The following is a 15868-nucleotide window of genomic DNA, read 5'->3' as shown; positions in this document are numbered from 1 at the left end:
AATAATATCTGAAATGCTCAAGTTTCCACTATTCTCATGACCAATCAAGCATTTACTAGCAAATATGGCAAAGTAGCGTAAAACAGGAAAGTGTATGCTAGAGACTTTTGCCTCAGAGCCCTCCTTTGGCTCTTCTACAGCAATATTTTTAATGAAACCATCCACATCTTCACGACGGGGTTCCTCTAATTCTCCCTCATAAGGTATCCTACACACTGCGCAAAAATCACGTAAAGACATTTCTATGAATTCATCATATAAATGAAATGATATTGCAGGCGGTGACTTCTTAGGATAATAATAAAAGTTTTGCACGAAAGTATTGGTAAGTAAGAGATACTGATCGATTTGGTAGTTCATGAAACCGGTGAGGCCTGTAGTCCCGATTAAAGCATAAAAGTCTTCATGAATTCCGGCTTCTTTCAAGAAATCCTCACACGGCCATTCACATGACCGTACTTCCGCTAAGCGAGGAAGATTATACTTGAGTTTTTCCTTCTCTTTGTCTCGTTTTTCCTTAGAGCTTTGGCTAGAAGAGCCTTTAAAGAGCCTCCTTAACGTTTTCTGAAAATTTCTGAAATTTTGGTAACTTCAAAATAAAAGTGAATAAAACTAAACAAGATTGATAGCAACTACTCCTACAAGTGCCTAGAGCCTATATCATGCATTGGAATTGCTTGGGACCTCAAAATTTTAACATGCAAGCTCAAGAACATGGTCACCTATGCAGCAAAAATTTGCAATGAATAAAGCACTAGAACAAAAACTATTTGGACCAATGGAGGAGTCACATACCAAGCAACAATCTCCAAAAGCAGTTTTGCGAATGGAGCTTTGAGCTAAGAGATCGAAAATCGCAGCAAAACGAGCTAGAACTCGGGCTTGAGCTGGATGGGGATTTTTTGGGTAGAAGATGAAGTGTGTGGGTGCTGGCATAAGTGGAGGGGACCCACCAGGGGCCCACGAGACAGGGGGCGCGCCCTACAGGGGGGGCGCCCTCCTCTCTCGTGGCCTGGTGCTTGCCCCTTTTGCAGTGTTTTCAGTGCCTAAAATCCTTAAATATTCTATAAAAATCATACTAAATTTGCAGGGCATTTGGAGCACTTTTATTTTCGGACTATTTTTTAATGCACGGATAATTCAGAAAACAGACGGATAATACTATTTTTGCTTTATTTATTCTAAATAACAGAAAGTAAAAAGAGGGTATAGAAGGTTCTGCTTTCTAATTTCATCCATCTCATGATCATCAAAAGGAATCCACTAACAAGGTTGATCAAGTCTTGTTAACAAACTCATTCCGAATAACACGGACCCGGAGAAATTTCGAATGACACTAAGTTACCTCAACGGGGATGTGAAAATCCCCAACAATAAGAATATCATACTTTTTCTTGACAGTAGGGAGAGGAAATTCAAAACCTCCAAAAATGATAGTTGGAACTTTTTCAATAGAATTGATGCTGTGAACTTGAGATTGTTTCCTCAGAAAGTGTATCGTATGCTCATTACCATTAACATGAAAAGTGACATTGCCCTTGTTGCAATCAATAACAGCCCCCGCAGTATTAAGAAAAGGTCTACCAAGGATAATAGACATACTATCGTCCTCAGGAATATCAAGAATAACAAAGTCCGTTAAGATGGTGACATTTGCAACCACAACAGGCACATCCTCACAAATACCAACAGGTATAGCAGTTGATTTATCGGCCATTTGCAAAGATATTTCAGTAGGTGTCAACTTATTCAATTCAAGTCTACGATATAAAGAGAGAGGCATAACACTAACACCGGCTCCAAGATCACATAAAGCAGTTCTAACATAATTTATTTTAATAGAGCATGGTATAGTTGGTACACCCGGATCTCCAAGTTTCTTTGGTATTCCACCCTTAAAAGTGTAATTAGCAAGCATGGTGGAAATTACAGCTTCCGATATCTTTCTTTTATTTGTGATGATATCCTTCATATACTTAGCATAAGGATTTACTTTAAGCATATCAGTTAAGCGCATACGTAAGAAAATAGGTCTAATCATTTCAGCAAAGCGCTCAAAATCCTCATCATCCTTTGACTTGAATGGTTTAGGAGGAAAGGGCATGGGTTTCTGAACCCATGGTTCTCTTTCTTTACCGTGCTTCCTAGCAACAAAATTTCTCTTATCATAACATTTATTCTTTGATTGTTGGTTATCAAGATCAACAGCAGGTTCAATCTCTACATCATTGTCTTTGCTAGGTTGAGCATCAACATGAACATTATCATTAACATTATCACTAGGTTCATGTTCATCACCTGATTGTGCTTCAGCATCAGAGATAGAAATATCATTGGGATTCTCAGGTGTATCTACAGTAGGTCCACTAGAAGCATGCAAAGTTCTATCGTTTTTCTTCTTCTTCTTTTTAGAAGAACTAGGTGCCTCTAAATTATTTCTCTGAGAATCTTGCTCGATTCTCTTAGGGTGGCCTTCAGGATACAAAGGTTCCTGAGTCATTCTACCAGTTCTAGTAGCCACTCTAACAGCAAAGTCATTTTTATTATTTAATTCAGCAAGCAAATCGTTTTGAGCTTTAAGTACTTGCTCAGCTTGAGTAGCAACGATAGAAGCATATTTTCTAACGCGGTGAAGTTCATCTTTAACTCTAGCCAGATTATCACCTACGCGTCCTATCTCGAAAGCATTATTCTTTAACTCTCTACCAACATAAGCATTAAAACTTTCTTGTCTAGCCATAAAGTCATCAAATTCATCTTAGCATGGGCTATGAAATTTAGTAGAGGGTACTTCAACCTTATCATATCTATAGAGAGAATTTACCTTTACTACCTGTGTCGGGTTATCAAGACAATGTGATTCTTCAGGCGGTAAATTAAGACCATGTATTTCTTCAATAGGAGGTAAATTCTTAACATCTTCAGCTTTAATACCTTTTCTTTCATTGATTTCTTTGCCTCTTGCATATCTTCAGGACTGAGAAACAAAACACTTCTCTTCTTCGGAGTGGGTTTAGGAATAGGCTCAGGAATTGGCTCAATTGGTTTAGGAATTACTTCAGGAATTGGCTCGGGAAGAGTCCAATTATTTTCATTAGTCAACATATTATTCAATAGTATTTCAGCTTCGTCGACTGTTCTTTCCCTGAAAACACAACCAGCACAACTATCCAAGTAGTCCTTGGAAGCATCGATTAGTCCATTATAAAAGATATCAAGTATTTCATTTTTCTTAAGAGGATGATCAGGCAAAGCATTAAGTAACCGGAGAAGCCTCCCCCAAGCTTGTGGAAGACTCTCTTCTTTGATTTGCACAAAATTATATATTCCCCACAAGGCAGCTTGTTTCTTATGAGCAGGGAAATATTTATCAGAGAAGTAATAAATCATATCCTGGGGACTACGCACACAACCAGGAGCAAGAGAATTATACCAAGTCTTAGCATCACCCTTTAATGAGAACGGGAATATCTTAATGATATATAAATAGCAATACTTCTCATCATGAGTAAATAGGGTGGCTATATCATTCAACTTGGTAAGATGTGCCACAACAGTTTCAGATTCAAGGCCATAAAAAGGATCAAATTCAACTAAAGTAATAATATCAGGATCAACAGAGAATTCATAATCCTTATCAGCAACACAGATAGGTGAAGTAGCAAAAGCAGGATCGGGTTTCATACTCGCATTAAGAGACTGCTGCTTCCATTTAGCTAATAATTTCTTAAGATCATTTCTATCATTGCAAGCAAGAATTTCCATAGCAGTTGTTTCATGCATAACATAACCCTTAGGAACAACAGGTAAAACATAATCATTGGGGGGACCTGTTGGGGAACGTAGTAATTTCAAAAAAATTCCTACGCACACACAAGATCATGGTGATGGTATAGCAATGAGAGGGGAGAGTGTTATCTACGTACCCTCGTAGACCGTTAAGCGGAAGCGTTATGACAACGCGGTTGATGTAGTCGTACGTCTTCACGACTTGACCGATCCAAGCACCGAACGTACGGCACCTCCGTGTTCAGCACACGTCCAGCTCGATGACGTCCCCCGGACTCCAATCCAGCGAAGCGTCGGGGATGAGTTCCGTCAGCACGACGGCGTGGTGACGATGATGATGTTCTACCGGCGCAGGGCTTCGCCTAAACTCCGCGACGATATGACCGAGGTGGATTATGGTGGAGGGGGCACCGCACACGGCTAAGGAACGATCCGTAGATCAACTTGTGTTATGTATAGAGGTGCCCCCTGCCCCCGTATATAAAGGAGCCAGGGGGAGGGGTTCGGCCGGCCAGGAGGGGCGCGCCAGGAGGAGTCCTCCTCCCACCGGGAGTAGGACTCCCCCCCCCTTCCTTGTTGGAGTAGGAGAGAAGGAAAGAGGGGGAGAGGAGGAAGGAAAACGGGGCTGCACCCCTTGTCCAATTCGGCCAGAGGGGGGCTGCGCCCCTCCTTCCTTTCGGCCTCTCTCCTCTATTCCCGTATGGCCCAATAAGGCCCATATACTCCCCGGCGAATTCCAGTAACTCTCCGGTACTCCGAAAAATACCCGAATGACTCGGAACCTTTCCGAACTCCGAATATAGTCGTCCAATATATCGATCTTTACGTCTTGACCATTTCGAGACTCCTCGTCATGTCCCCGATCTCATCCGGGACTCCGACCTCCTTCGGTACATCAAAACTCATAAACTCATAATATAACTGTCATCGTAACTTTAAGCGTGCGGACCCTACGGGTTCGAGTACTATGTAGAAATGACCTAGAACTATTCTCGGTCAATAACCAATAGTGGAACCTGGATGTTCATATTGGTTCCTACATATTCTACGAAGATTTTATCGGTCAAACCGCATAACAACATACATTGTTCCCTTTGTTATCGGTATGTTACTTACCCGAGATTCGATCGTCGGTATCCAATACCTAGTTCAATCTCGTTACCGGCAAGTCTCTTTACTCGTTCCGTAATACATCATTTCATAACTAACTCATTAGTTACAATGCTTGCAAGGCTTAGGTGATGAGTATTACCGAGAAGGCCCAGAGATACCTCTCCGACAATTGGAGTGACAAAACCTAATCTTGAATTATGCCAATTCAACATGTACCTTTGGAGACACCTGTAGAGCACCTTTATAATCACCCAGTTATGTTGTGACGTTTGGTAGCACACAAAGTGTTCCTCCGGTAAACGGGAGTTGCACAATCTCATAGTTACAGGAACTTTGTATAAGTCATGAAGAAAGCAATAGCAACATACTAAACGATCAAGTGCTAAGCTAACGGAATGGGTCAAGTCAATCACATCATTCTCCTAATGATGTGATCCCGTTAATCAAATGACAACTCATGTCTATGGCTAGGAAACTTAACCATCTTTGATTCACGAGCTAGTCAAGTAGAGGCATACTAGTGACACTATGTTTGTCTATGTATTCACACATGTATTATATTTCCGGTTAATACAATTCTAGCATGAATAATAAACATTTATCATGAAATAAGGAAATAAATAATAACTTTATTATTGCCTCTAGGGCATATTTCCTTCAGTCTCCCACTTGCACTAGAGTCAATAATCTAGTTCACATCGTCATGTGATTTAACACCAATAATCATGTCTGTATATGGTTAACACCCATAGTTCACATCGTCATGTGACCAACATCCAAAGGGTTTACTAGAGCCAATAATCTAGTTCACATCGCTATGTGATTAACACCCAAAGAGTACAAAGGTATGATCATGTTTTGCTCGTGAGAGAAGTTTAGTCAACGGGTCTGTCACATTCAGAGCCGTATGTATTTTGCAAATATTCTATGTCTACAATACTCTGCACGGAGCTACTCTAGCTAATTGCTCCCAATTTCAATATGTATCCAGATTAAGACTTAGAGTCATCTGGATCAGTGCCAAAACTTGTATCGACGTAACCTTTTACGACGAACCTTTTGTCACCTCCATAATTGAGAAACATATCCTTATTCTACTAAGGATAATTTTGACCAATGTCCAGTGATCTACTCCTAGATCACTATTGTACTCCCTTGCCAAACCAGGGTAGAGTATACAATAGGTCTGGTTCACAGCATAGCATACTTTATAGAACCTATGACTGAGGCATAGGGAATGACTTTTCATTCTCTTTCTATTTTCTGCCATGGTCGGGTTTTGAGTATTACTCAATTTCACACCTTGTAACACAGGCAAGAAACACTTTCTTTGACTGTTCCATTTTGAACTACTTCAAAATCTTTTTAAGGTGTGTACTCATTGAAAAAAAACTTATCAAGCGTCTTGATCTATCTCTATAGATCTTGATGCTCAATATGTAAGTAGCTTTACTGAGGTCTTTCTTTTAAAGAACTCCTTTTAAACACTCCTTTATGCTTTGCAGAATAATTCTACATTATTTCCGATCAACAATATGTCATTCACATATACTTATCAGAAATGTTGTAGTGCTCCCACTCACTTTCTTGTAAATACAGGCTTCACCTAAGTCTGTACAAAACTATATGCTTTGATCAACTCATCAAAGCGTATATTCCAACTATGAGATGCTTGCACCAGTCCATAAATGGAGCGCTGGAGCTTGCACATTTTGTTAGCACCTTTAGGATTGACAAAACCTTCTGGTTGCATCATATACAACTCTTCGTTAAGAAAACCATTAAGGAATGCAGTTTTGACATCCATTTGCCAGATTTCATAAAATGTGGCAATTGCTAACATGATTCAGACAGACTTAAGCATCGCTACAGTTGAGAAAATCTTATTGTAGTCAACACCTTGAACTTGTCGAAAACTCTTTTGCGACAAGTCGAGCTTTGTAGATAGTAACACTACTATCAGCATCTGTCTTCCTCTTGAAGATCCATTTATACAATATGGCTTGCCGATCATCGGGAAACTCCACCAAAGTCCACACTTTGTTCTCATACATGGATCCCATCTCAGATTTCATGGCCTCAAGCCATTTCGCGGAATCTGGGCTCATCATCGCTTCCTCATAGTTTGTAGGTTCATCATGGTCTAGTAACATAACTTCCAGAATAGGATTACCGTACCACTCTGGTGCGGATCGTACTCTGGAAGACCTACGAGGTTTTGTAGTAACTTGATCTGAAGTTTCATGATCATCATCATTAGCTTCCTCACTAATTGGTGTAGGAATCACTAGAACTGTTTTCTGTGATGAACTACTTTCCAATTCAGGAGAAGGTACAAATTACCTTATCAAGCTCTACTTTCCTCCCACTCACTTCTTTCGAGAGAAACTCCTTCTCTAGAAAGGATCCATTTTTAGCAACGAATATCTTGCCTTTGGATCTATGATAGAAGGTGTACCCAACAATTTCCTTTGGGTATTCTATGAAGACGCACTTCTCCGATTTGGGTTCGAGCTTATCAGCATGAAACTTTTTCACATAAGCATCGCAGCCCAAAACTTTAAGAAACGACAACTTGGGTTTCTTGCTAAACCACAGTTCATATGGTGTCGTCTCAACGGATTTAGATGGTGCCCTTTTAACGTGAATGCAGCTGTCTCTAATGCATAACCCAAAACAATAGTGGTAAATCAGTAAGAGACATCATAGATCGCACTATATCCAATAAAGTGCGGTTACGATGTTTGGACACACCATAACGTTGTGGTGTTCCAGGTGGCGTGAGCTGTGAAACTATTCCACATTGTTTTAATTGAAGACCAAACTCGTAACTCAAATATTCGTCTCCGCGATCAGATCGCAGAAACTTTATTTTCTTGTTACGATGATTTTTCCACTTCACTCTGAAATTCTTTGAACCTTTCAACTATTTCAGACGTATGTTTCATCAAGTAGATATACCCATATCTGCTCAAATCATCTTGTGAAGGTCAGAAAATAACGATACTTGCCACGAGCATCAACACTCATTGGATCGCATACATCGGTATGTATTATTTCCAATAAGTCAGTAGCTTGTTCCATTGTTCCGAAGAACAGAGTTTTAGTCATCTTGCACAAAAGGCACGATTCGCAAGCATCAAATGATTCATAACAAAGTGATTCCGAAAATCCATCCTTATGGAGTTTCTTCATGCGCTTTACACCGATATGACCAAAATGGCAGTGCCACAAATAAGTTGCACTATCATTATTAATTTTGCATCTTTTGGCATCAATATTATGAATATGTGCATCACTACGATTGAGATCCAACAAACTATTTTCGTTGGGTGTATGACCATTGAAGGTTTTATTCATTTAAATAGAACAACAATTATTCTCTGATATTAAATGAATAACCGTATTGCAATAAGCATGATCAAATCATATTCATGCTCAATGCAAACGCCAAATAACATTTATTTAGGTTTAACACTAATCCCGAAAGTATAGGGAGTGTGCGATGATGATCATATCAATCTTGGAACTACTTCCAACACTCATCGTCACTTCCCCTTCAACTAGTCTTTGTTTATTCTGTAACTCCTGTTTCGAGTTAATAATCTTAGCAACTGAACAAGTATCAAATACTCAGGGGCTACTATAAACACTAGTAAAGCACACATCAATAACCTGTATATCAAATATACACTTGTTCACTTTGCCATCCTTCTTATCCACCAAATATTCAGGGCATTTCCGCTTCCAGTGACCATTTCCTTTGCAGTGTAAGCACTCAGTTTCAGGCTTTGGTCCAGCTTTGGTCTTTTTCACGGGAGTGACAACTTGTTTGCCATTCTACTTGAAGTTTCCCTTTCTTTCCCTTTGCCCTTTTCTTGAAACTAGTGGTCTTGTCAATCATCAACACTTGATGCTCTTTCTTGATTTCTACCTTCATTGATTCCAACATCACGAAGAGCTCGGGAATCGTTTTCGTCATCCCTTGCATACTATAGTTCATCTCGAAGTTCTAGTAACTTAGTGATGGTGACTAGAGAATTCTGTCAATCACTATCTTATCTGGAAGATTAACTCCCACTTGATTCAAGCGATTGAAGTATCCAGACAATCTGAGCACATGCTCACTAGTTGAGCGATTCTCCTCCATCTTTTAGCAATAGAACTTGTTGGAGACTTCATATCTCTCAACTCGGGTATTTGCTTGAAATATTAACTTCAATTCCTGGAACATCTCATATGGTCCATGATGTTCAAAACATCTTTGAAGTCCCGATTCTAAGCCATAAAGCATGGTGCACAAAACTATCAAGTAGTCGTCATATTGAGCTAGCCAAACGTTCATAACGTCTGCATCTGCTCCTGCAATAGGTCTGTCACCTAGCGGTGCATTAAGGACATAATTCTTCTGTGCAGCAATGAGGATAAACCTCAGATCATGGATCCAATCCGCATCATTGCTACTAACATTTTTCAACACAATTTTCTCTAGGAACATATCAAAATAAACATATGAAAGCAACAACGCAAGCTATTGATCTTACAACATAATTTGCAAAATACTACCAGGACTAAGTTCATGATAAATTTAAGTTCAATTAATCATTTTACTTAAGAACTCCCACTTAGACAGACATCTCTCTAGTCATCTAAGTGATCACGTGATCCAAATCAACTAAACCATAACCGATCATCACGTGAGATGGAGTAGTTTTCAATGGTGAACATCACTATGTTGATCATATCTACTATATGATTCACGCTCGACCTTTCGGTCTCCGTGCTCCGAGGCCATATCTGCATATGCTAGGCTCGTCAAGTTTAACCTGAGTATTCCGCGTGTGCAAAACTAGCTTGCACCCGTTGTAGATGGACGTAGAGTTTATCACACCCAATCATCACGTGGTGTCTGGGCACGACGAACTTTGGCAACGGTGCATACTTAGGGAGAACACTTCTTGATATTTTTTAGTGAGAGATCATCTTAAAATGCTACTGTCAATTAAAGCAAGATAAGATGCATAAAGGATAAACATCACATGTAATCAATATAAGTGATATGATATGGCCATCATCATCTTGTGCTTGTGATCTTCATCTCCGAAGCACCGTCGTGATCACCATTGTCACCGGCGCGACACCTTGATCTCCATCGTAGCATCGTTGTCGTTTACGCCATCTGCTGCTTTTACGACTATCGCTACCGCTTAGTGATAAAGTAAAGCAATTACAGGGCGTTTGCATTTCATACAATAAATCGACAACCATATGGCTCCTGCCAGTTGCCGATAACTTCGGTTACAAAACATGATCATCTCATACAATAAAATATAGCATCACGTCTTGACCATATCACATCACAACAAGCCCTGCAAAAACAAGTTAGACGTCCTCTACTTTGTTGTTGCAAGTTTTACGTGGCTGCTACGGCCTTAGCAAGAACCGTTCTTACCTACGCATCAAAACCACAATGATAGTTCGTCAAGTTAGTGTTGTTTTAACCTTCGCAAGGACCGGGCGTAGCCACACTCGGTTCAACTAAAGTTGGAGAAACTGACACCCGCTAGTCACCTGTGTGCAAAGCACGGCGGTAAAACCAGTCTCGCGTAAGCGTACGCGTAATGTCGGTCCGGGCCGCTTCATCCAACAATACCGCCGAACCAAAGTATAACATGCTGGTAAGCAGTATGACTTGTATCGCCCACAACTCATTTGTGTTCTACTCGTGCATATAACATCAACGCATAAAACCTAGGCTCGGATGCCACTGTTGGGGAACGTAGTAATTTCAAAAAAATTCCTACGCACACGCAAGATCATGGTGATGGTATAGCAACGAGAGGGGAGAGTGTTATCTACGTACCCTCGTAGACTGTTAAGCGGAAGCGTTATGACAACGCGGTTGATGTAGTCGTACGTCTTCACAACTTGACCGATCCAAGCACCGAACGTACGGCACCTCCGTGTTAAGCACACGTCCAGCTCGATGACGTCCCCCGGACTCCAATCCAGCGAAGCGTCGGGGATGAGTTCCGTCAGCACGACGGCGTGTGGTGACGATGATGATGTTCTACCGGCGCAGGCCTTCGCCTAAACTCCGCGACGATATGACCGAGGTGGATTATGGTGGAGGGGGGCACCGCACACGGCTAAGGAACGATCCGTAGATCAACTTGTGTTATGTCTAGAGGTGCCCCCCTGCCCCCGTATATAAAGGAGCTAGGGGGAGGGGTTCGGCCGGCCAGGAGGGGCGCGCCAGGAGGAGTCCTCCTCACACCGGGAGTAGGACTCCCCCCTTCCTTGTTGGAGTAGGAGAGAAGGAAAGAGGGGGAGAGGAGGAAGGAAAACGGGGCTGCACCCCTTGTCCAATTCGGACCAGAGGGGGGCTGCGCCCCTCCTTCCTTTCGGCCTCTCTCCTCTATTCCCGTATGGCCCAATAAGGCCCATATACTCCCCGGCGAATTCCCGTAACTCTCCGGTACTCCGAAAAATACCCGAATGACTCGGAACCTTTCCGAACTCCGAATATAGTCGTCCAATATATTGATCTTTACGTCTCGACCATTTCGAGACTCCTCGTCATGTCCCCGATCTCATCCGGGACTCCGAACTCCTTCGGTACATCAAAACTCATAAACTCATAATATAACTGTCATCGTAACGTTAAGCGTGCGGACCCTACGGGTTCGAGAACTATGTAGACATGACTTAGAACTATTCTCGGTCAATAACCAATAGTGGAACCTGGATGTTCATATTGGTTCCTACATATTCTACGAAGATTTTTATCGGTCAAACCACATAACAACATACGTTGTTCCCTTTGTCATCGGTATGTTACTTACCCGAGATTCAATCGTCGGTATCCAATACCTAGTTCAATCTCATTACCGGCAAGTCTCTTTACTCGTTCCGTAATACATCATTTCATAACTAACTCATTAGTTACAATGCTTGCAAGGCTTAGGTGATGAGTATTACCGAGAAGGCCCAGAGATACCTCTCCGACAATCGGAGTGACAAAACCTAATCTCGAATTATGCCAATTCAACATGTACCTTTGGAGACACCTGTAGAGCACCTTTATAATCACCCAGTTACGTTGTGACGTTTGGTAGCACACAAAGTGTTCCTCCGGTAAACGGGAGTTGCACAATCTCATAGTTACAGGAACTTTGTATAAGTCATGAAGAAAACAATAGCAACATACTAAACGATCAAGTGCTAAGCTAACGGAATGGGTCAAGTCAATCACATCATTCTCCTAATGATGTGACCCCGTTAATCAAATGACAACTCATGTCTATGGCTAGGAAACTTAACCATCTTTGATTCACGAGCTAGTCAAGTAGAGGCATACTAGTGACACTATGTTTGTCTATGTATTCACACATGTATTATGTTTCCGGTTAATACAATTCTAGCATGAATAATAAACATTTATCATGAAATAAGGAAATAAATAATAACTTTATTATTGCCTCTAGGGCATATTTCCTTCAGGACGTTCATCATCACTATCATCAATAATAGGTTCTTCAATATTTTCATTCCCCCTAAATCTAGCAAGTTGTTCATCTAGAAATCCACCTAATGGCACAGTAGTATCAAACACAGAAGTAGTTTCATCATTCATAGGAGAAGTGGCATCATCAATAACATGCGACATATCAGAATTCATAGCAGTAGCAGGTTTAGGTGTCGCAAGCTTACTTATAACGGAAGGAGAATTTAGTGCATAACATAATAGCGTAGTGGAGGGCAAAATAGTAGTTCGATCGTCTTTCAAGTTCTTCATAGTGATCAACAGATATAAATCCCAAGTGACTCGGAGAATAGAGCTATGCTCCCTGGCAACGGCGCCAGAAATTAGTCTTGATAACCCACAAGTATAGGGGATCCCAACAGCATTCGAGGGTATATATGGACAAGCATTAAGCATAGCAAAGTCATAGCAACATCAATCTCAGAACATAGTGGATACTAGGGATCAAATCCTAACAAAACTAACTTAATTACATGGTAAATCTCATCCAAACCATCACCGTCCAGCAAGGCTACGATGAAATTACACACGCACGGCGGTGAGCATCATGAAATTGGTGATGGAGGATGGTTGATGATGACGACGGCGACGAATCCCCCTCTCCGGAGCCCTGAACGGACTCCAGATCAGCCCTCCCGAGAGACATTAGGGCTTGGCGGCGGCTCCGTGTCGTGAAACGCGATGAAACTTTCTCCTTGATTTTTTCTCCCCGAGACGGTATATATGGAGTTGGAGTTGAGGTCAAGAGGTTTCCAGGGGGCCCACAAGATAGGAGGGCGCGCCCTGGGGGGGCGCCCCCCCTGTCTTGTGGACAGCCCGTGGGCCCCCTGGCCTTCATTCTTTCGCCAAAAATTCTTATTAATTCTGAAAAGTGCCTCCGTGGATTTCCAGGACATTCCGAGAACTTTTCTTTTCTACACATAAAACAACATTATGGCAGTTCTGCTGAAAACAGCGTCAGTCCGGGTTAGTTTCATTCAAATCATGCAAGTTAGAGTCCAAAACAAGGGCAAAAGTGTTTGGAAAAGTAGATACGTTGGAGACGTATCAGCCTCGAAGCCTCCCCTTTTGCCAAATCATGTGCCCTTGGGTGTGGAGGTGGTGCCACCCTTCGACAGCAGGTGCAGCCCCACCAACCCCCCATGACTCGGTGATTCCAACCGCCGTTGGCCTCCCATCTTCGATTCCGGATTCGGCGGCTATGTGATCGCTCAACTTCAGGCCAGGGAGAGATCCCTGCTCGGCTCGCCGGTGCTGGCAGCGATGGCGCCCGCGGGTGTCGTTTTCCTCCTTGAAGGCGCTGCCAAGGCCTTCTTTAGTTGGGCCCCTCTTCGATCTTGGGGGAAACCCTAGGTCCGGGTCTCCCGGACCGGATAGTGACGGATTCTCGGCATCATTCTCCTTCTTGAAGGCACTATCTTGCTCGCTTGCGGTGTCCCCTGGTTCTGGCTCGGACGATGTTGTAGTTCTCGTTGGTTTTGGTAGCGCCGCTATTGGCTCGGGTCTGGTGGGTTTAGCTGTGATGTATCTTCTATTTGGGCCGAGCATCCCTTGTCTCTCTGCTCCGGGCATCATGTTCACGTCTGTCTACGTTCGTGTCATGTGTTGTACCCCGTGTACTGAATCTTCTTCTTCTTCTATCAAGGGAATGATACGCAAGCTTTGCGTATTCGAGAAAAAAATAAATATAAATTAGGAGTATTATAAGAGTAATTTATAATCAACTTCTATCTTTTGAAAACACATACGTCTTTAGCATTATCCAACGGACTGACACAACACTTCTCAGGCTTTTAAAGTACCATTTCAGTTTGTTCAATTCAGAAGCATCCTACCAGGCTCGAATGCTGGCAGGAAAGGCTCGAGTCAGCACTGGCACCTACTAGCTAGGTAACGGGACCAAGTGCGCCTGGGGCGGATGCTGGAGGCACTACAGGCCTCGGCGCGTTGACTACCTTCTCCGGCACCCCCTTGATGTGATGAGCACTTGATGGTCATTTTTATGCTTTTCTCCTATGTTTTTTTGGGTTTGCTTGTGCTGTGGCGCTCCAACAGACTATTTATATCAGTATGTTGCTACTTGGTGTGTGGATTGGTTGGTTGCTTTATTTATAAAGCAGGGCGAAAGCCTATTGAGAGAGAGAAAGGCATGACTCGTGATTTGCATAATCAAACACAACATCTACGCCGCCACAGCTCACTACTTGCTAGGTGGTTTTGGTTTGGAGGTGTAATGATCCTCGGCGAGGTGCATGGTCTGGAGACCCTCTACAATTGCTCCCATTGCATGATCCCCCCTCTCTAAGATGTTTCAGTTTCTCTATCTTCTCTAGCAGCTGCTCAACTTTCACATTCGCGCAGCTCAACTACTTATCAGAAATCTTCAATGCCATGTACAACTAGAGTTTGTGGTACAGAGAGAGTGGGGAGCAAAAACGTTAGTTGCATATATATAATCAAACACAACATCCACGAGACTACAACTAGAGTTTGGGGTACACCTAATCGAAAGTTACTTCTACAACAACATCACTCTGAGTTGACTACTTCATCCCATGGCTTTGAACGACTCAGACGGCTGCAGCGGCAAAGAGTGCTACAACACTCAGTGCATGCTCTTATATCCCTTGTGTTAGAGATTATCTTGGTCTCTTAGTACTTGCGGTCGAGATAGATATGCTCGGTTTCTCTCTAGATGTGATGGTGAATCTAGACTAATGTTAGCCTCCTACAATGTTGGTCATGGTTTATCTGCTTTATTTCTAGATTATACTATGAATTTGCTTCCATATCAAGCAGTTTATAAAAATGAGTGTTGTCATGTTGTAAAGTTAAAAATAGCATGTGTACTGGGTAGCGGTGGAGATGGTCGGCAGCAAAGTATCTTATTGGCATATACAATGGACACTTTTCATTTAAGCTGGAGTGCCGGTCGACGTCCCGGGCAAATATCCACGCCTTGGAATGTTATCATGCTAAGCGAGACCTGGCTGAACTCGCCTTCCACCACTGCTACAATCCGTCATGCGCTGCGTGATTTGCTTGTTCGCCTAACAGCATTACTGAATTAAGTCGGCAAAAGCTAGCGCAGCCCCGATCAAGCCGGTTTTTCTATGGTATGAAGAAAACACCTCAAGCTGCAGATGGTGCATGCATATGCATCCAGCTGCATGTGTAATGCTTCAAGCTAGCGAACGTCCTTCTCTAATTGATTGACCAGGAGCAGGTGCTTTTTGTTTACATTTTGAAGGGGGGGACACGAAATGTACACATGCCTTTTACCCAAAAAGGCGTTCGCCCCGTTTTGTATATAAAGTACCAAACCACAAGCATCCAGTACAACCACACGTCACGCCACCGCAACACACGCACACACCCAAGACATGATACATAGGCGCTGAGTGCAGCAACACCACTCCT

Source organism: Triticum dicoccoides, chromosome 2B (genome assembly GCF_002162155.2).
Source record: "Triticum dicoccoides isolate Atlit2015 ecotype Zavitan chromosome 2B, WEW_v2.0, whole genome shotgun sequence".
Classification (NCBI taxonomy): Eukaryota; Viridiplantae; Streptophyta; class Magnoliopsida; order Poales; family Poaceae; genus Triticum; species Triticum dicoccoides.
This window is presented reverse-complemented; position numbering follows the sequence as displayed.